Below are 6,093 nucleotides of genomic sequence, written 5' to 3'. Positions count from 1 at the left end.
CCTCTTACTGGCTTTTGAGGTGATTGTTAAACAGTCAAAAATTCATAAAAGGGCCAGAGACACGGGATACCTACTGACATGACATCACAAAGAGCTCACCTGTGTATAATTGAGAAGAGAAAAACCTCTTATTGGCTTTTGGGGGGATCTTTAAACACACTAAAAGTCAGAAAAGGGCCAGAGACACTGGATGCCTACTGACATGACATCACAGAGACCTCACCTTTGTTTAATTGAGAAGAGAAAAACCTCTTACTGGCTTTTGGGGCAATCTTTAACAGACTAAAAGTCAGTCAAGGGGCCAAACTCCAGAGAGACACTGGAGACCTAGTGAGATGACATCACACCTGTATATAGTTGAGAAGAAAAAAACCTCTTACTGGCTTTGGGGCGATATTTAACCATATGAGATGACATCACAAAGAGTTCACCTGTGTTGCCTTGACAGGAAAAAAAACTATTACTGGCTTTTGGGGCAATCCTTGACCAGTGTAGGAGTCAGAAAGGGAGCCTAACTACAGAGAGACATGACATCACAAAGAGCTCACCTGTGTATAATTGAGAAGTAAAAAACCTATTACTGGCTTTTGGGGGATCTTTAAAGAGATTAAAAGTCAGAAAAGGGCCAGAGACACTGGATACCTACTGATATGACATCACAAAGAGCTCACCTGTGTCTAATTGAGGAGAAAAAAAACCTCTTACTGGCTTTTGGGCAGATCTTTGGACAGTCTACTAGTCAGAATAGGGGCCAAACTACAGAGAGACACTGGAGATCTCCTGACATGACATCACAAAGAGATCACCTGTGTTTAATTGAGAAGAAAAAAACCTCTTATTGGCTTTTGCGGGGATCTTTAAACAGACTAAAAGTGAGAAAAGGACCAGAGACACTGGATACCTACTGATATGACATCACAAAGAGCTCACCTGTGTCTAATTCAGAAGAAAAAAAACCTTTTACTGGCTTTTGCGGCGATCCGTGAACAGTCTAGTCAGAATAGTGGCCAAACTACAGAGAGACACTGGAGATCTCCTGACATGATATCACAAAGACCTCACCTGTGTTGCCTTGACAGAAGAAAAAAAACCTCTTACTGGCTTTTGAGGCGAACCTTAAACAGTCTAGGAGTCAGAAACGGGACCAAACTCCAGAGAGACACTAGAGACCTCCTGACATGACATCACGAAGAGCTCACCTGTTTATAATTGAGAAGAAAAAAACCTCTTACTGGCTTTTGGGGCATCTTTAAACAGACTTGTAGTGAAATAGTAGCTTGAAGTCTTGTTCTTGAAACTTTGGTTCAGGCTTCGGCCCTGCAAAATCTTTAGTGGGCCTCCTGAGAAAGTCTTTGCTTTCATAGTGCAGGAATGTAGTGTCAATTAGTCGCACCTGTGTCCTGGAGAAGCGTCACTCTATTCGCACTTACTGATAAGACAATTGGCTCCAGTTGTCTCCAATTAACTTGTTATGAGAGATGGGCCTTGGGTGAGATGGGTCGGCATTACATCATTTTGATTTAGGATTGGCTTATCTAACTTGACATTAGTAACCCCATTGGTCAAGTAGTAAATTATTAACTTGGATATGATTGGTTTTTGTGCCAAGACCCCCACGTGGGCATCAACCATAAAGGTTTTGTAACATCCTAGTAAGCATAGCAGAGCAGTGCGGGGCAGTTCTGATTTGGAAAAAACCTTGTCTGTGCCTTTGTGAACCTGCAACTTTGAAATTCTGTCTTGTCATCCTGCCATTCTTGTGAGTTTCATGTGTTAGCTAGATATACTTTATAACGTTTTTGTTTTCTCACTGCCCGTGTATAATTATATGTGTGCACCTTAATAAATATCAACATATTTTTTAGAACTGTGTCATTTGATTCTGAGGCAAGCTAAGACGGAGCCTAGCCTGCCTAATTTGTGCCATACTACCAACTAAGCCTTTTGATTGTGGGACTGGTCCCTGGACAGGGTCAGTCTCCCAGGTAATTCCCTGACAGGCTTCCAGACTGCCTCTGGGTCTTGGGTGCCTAGGGACCCATTCAGAGGTGGTGGCAGACTACCAGCCAAGGAGGTTGGGCTATCTGCCTTCTTGGGTTTGGAACTGTTTTGTCTTCTTGTGTGCCACCCTGTTCTCTACAGTCTGTGGACTTGGCTTTGGGGAACTGGGGTGTGACCACAAGACTGAAAGTCAGAAAAGGGCCAGAGACACTGGATACCTAATGATATGACATCACAAAGAGCTCACCTGTGTTGCCTTGTCAGGAAAAAAAACCTCTTACTGGCTTTCAGGGTGATCTTTAAACATTCCAGGAGTCAGAAAGGGGGCAAAACTCCAGAGAGACACTAGTGACCTCCTGACATGACATCACAAAGAGCTCACCTGTGTATAATTGAGAAGAAAAAAAGCTCTTACTGGCTTTTAGGGGATCTTTAAGCAGACCAAAAGTCAGAAAAGGGCCAGAGACACTGGATACCTACTGATATGACATCACAAAGAGCTCACCTGTGTTGCCTTGAAACACTGGAGACCTACTGAGATGACATCACAAAGAGGTCACCTGTGTCTAATTGAGAATTAAAAAAACACTTACTGGCTTTTGAGGTGATCCTTAAACAGTCTAGGGGGCAGAAAGGGGGCAAAACTCCAGAGAGACACTGGATGCCTACTGGCATGACATCACAAAGACCTCACCTGTGTTTAATTGAGAAGAAAAAAAATGATACTGGCTTTTGAGGTGATCTTTAAACAGACTAAAAGTCAGAAAACGGCCAGAGACACCGGATACCTACTGACATGACATCATAAAGAGCTCACCTGTGTCTAATTGAGAAGAAAAAAAGACTCTTACTGGCTTTTCAGGCGATCCTTAAACAGTCTAGGAGTCATAAAGGGGGCAAAACTCCAGAGAGACACTAGAGACCTCCTGACATGACATCAGAAATAGCTCACCTGTGTTGCCTTGACAGGAAAAAAAACCTCTTACTGGCTTTTGGGGCGATCTTTAACAGACTAAAATTAAGAAAAGGGGCCAAATTCCAGAGAGACACTGGAGACCTAATGAGATGACATCACAAAGAGTTCACCTGTGTTGCTTTGACAGGAAAAAAACGTCTTACTGGCTTTTGGGGCGAACTTTAAACAGTCAAAAATTCATAAAAGGGCCACAGACACTGGATGCCTACTGACATGACATCACAAAGAGCTCACCTTTGTTTAATTGAGAAGAGAAAAACCTCTTACTGGCTTTTGGGGCAATCTTTAACAGACTAAAAGTAAGTCAAGGGGCAAAACTCCAGAGACACACTGGAGACCTTATGAGATGACATCACAAAGAGTTCACCTGTGTTGCCTTGACAGGAAAAAAAACTCTTTCTGGCTTTTGGGGCAATCCTTGAACAGTGTAGGAGTAAGAAAGGGGGCCAAACTCTAGAGAGACACTAGAGACCTCCTGACATGACATCACAAAGAACTGACCTGTGTTTAATTGAGAAGATAAAAACCTCTTATTGGCTTTTGCGGGGATCTTTAAACAGACTAAAAGTGAGAAAAGGACCAGAGACACTGGATACCTACTGACATGACATCACAAAGAGCTCACCTGTGTCTAATTCAGAAGAAAAAAAGACTCTTACTGGCTTTTCAGGCGATCCTTAAACAGTCTAGGAGTCATAAAGGGGGCAAAACTCCAGAGAGACACTAGAGACCTCCTGACATGACATCAGAAATAGCTCACCTGTGTTGCCTTGACAGGAAAAAAAACCTCTTACTGGCTTTTGGGGCGATCTTTAACAGACTAAAATTAAGAAAAGGGGCCAAATTCCAGAGAGACACTGGAGACCTAATGAGATGACATCACAAAGAGTTCACCTGTGTTGCTTTGACAGGAAAAAAACGTCTTACTGGCTTTTGGGGCGAACTTTAAACAGTCAAAAATTCATAAAAGGGCCACAGACACTGGATGCCTACTGACATGACATCACAAAGAGCTCACCTTTGTTTAATTGAGAAGAGAAAAACCTCTTACTGGCTTTTGGGGCAATCTTTAACAGACTAAAAGTAAGTCAAGGGGCCAAACTCCAGAGACACACTGGAGACCTTATGAGATGACATCACAAAGAGTTCACCTGTGTTGCCTTGACAGGAAAAAAAACTCTTTCTGGCTTTTGGGGCAATCCTTGAACAGTGTAGGAGTAAGAAAGGGGGCCAAACTCTAGAGAGACACTAGAGACCTCCTGACATGACATCACAAAGAACTGACCTGTGTTTAATTGAGAAGATAAAAACCTCTTATTGGCTTTTGCGGGGATCTTTAAACAGACTAAAAGTGAGAAAAGGACCAGAGACACTGGATACCTACTGATATGACATCACAAAGAGCTCACCTGTGTCTAATTCAGAAGAAAAAAAACCTTTTACTGGCTTTTGCGGCGATCCTTGAACAGTCTAGTCAGAATAGGGGCCAACCTACAGAGAGACAATGGAGATCTCCTGACATGACATCACAAAGAGCTCACCTGTGTATAATTGAGAAACAAAACCTCTTACTGGCTTTTGCGGCGATCTTTAAACAGTCTAGAAGTCAGAAGGGGGGCCAAACTCTAAAGAGACATTAGAGACCTCATGACATGACATCACAAAGAGCTTACCTGTTTTGCCTTGACAGGAAAAAAACCTCTTACTGGCTTTTGTGGCAATCTTTAAACAGTATAAGATTCATAAAAGGGCCAGGTACTGATATGACATCACAAAGAGCTCACCTGTGTTGCCTTGACAGGAAAAAACCTCTTACTGGCTTTTGGGGCAATCCTTGAACAGTCTAGGAGTCAGAAAGGTGGCCAAACTCCAGAGAGACACTGGATAGCTACTGACATGACATCACAAAGAGCTTACCTGTGTCTAATTGAGCAGAGAAAAAACACTTACTGGCTTTTGACGCGATCCTTAAACAGTCTAGGGGGCAGAAAGGGGGCCAAACTCTAGAGAGACACTGGAGACATACTGAGATGACATCACAAAGAGCTTACCTGTTTTGCCTTGACAGGAAAAAAACCTCTTACTGGCTTTTGTGGCAATCTTTAAACAGTATAAGATTCATAAAAGGGCCAGGTACTGGGGTTCTGACATGACATCACAAAGAGCTCACCTGTGTTGCCTTGACAGGAAAAAAACGTCTTATAGGCTTTTGGGGCAATCTTTAAACAGTATAAAATTCAATAAAGGGCCAGAGGCACTGGATACCTACGACATGACATCACTCAATCTTCATTGAGAAGAAAAAAACCTCTTACTGGCTTTTGGGGGGATTTTTAAACACACTAAAAGTCAGAAAAAGTCAGAGACGCTGGATACCTACTGACATGACATCACAAGGACCTCACCTTTGTTGTCTGGGATCGCCTTCTGCACAGTCAGACCAGTTCCTGCCATTGGTTCTCCTGGGTCACGGAAAGAGAAACGTTTCTCCCAAGAACAGAGATCCTTGAAAGCAGAGAGGCCAGGGACGGAATCGGGGACCTTCTGCATAGCCTCCTGGTGCTGAACCCAGCCCAGCCCTCAGACACCCCTCCTGTCAGTGGCCGCAAGGAGGCCGAGAGGGTCAGGAATCCACCCCCCAGCTTCTTTTCCTCCCAGGCCACGTGATGGCCAAGAGTGGCGGACCCACCTCCCCCAGTCCCAGAAGGGCGGCCCGTTTGGCCTCCAGCCTAAATCTGGGCTTTGAGATACTGTCCCGGAGAGTGCTGGTCCTGCGTGGGATGGACAAAATCTTCCGGTCTTCGGCTTTCCTGCCGGAGAGTTCCTCGTCCTCAGGTCCGGAGTCACCTTGGAGCGCTTGCCTGACCTCGCCTGGACCGTCCGTCCATCCGTCCGCAAACAGCGGGGCCCGTTCCTTTGGCCCTGGCTGGATGGATCGTGTCCACCTGGGAGGGGATTGGCCTGGAGATGGGCAGAGCTGCTGTGTTCCCTTCGGGGCCCTGCCTATAACTCCGGGGTCCCCACTGCCCAAAGGAGCCCGCAGAGCAGGGGAACGATCAGGAAGGACCAGCCCAAAATGGCAGATGCTGGACTCCTCCGGAGTTTGGGGCTCTTTG

This window comes from Paroedura picta, chromosome 17 (genome assembly GCF_049243985.1).
Source record: "Paroedura picta isolate Pp20150507F chromosome 17, Ppicta_v3.0, whole genome shotgun sequence".
Lineage (NCBI taxonomy): Eukaryota > Metazoa > Chordata > Lepidosauria > Squamata > Gekkonidae > Paroedura > Paroedura picta.
Note: the sequence above shows the minus strand (reverse complement) of the source record.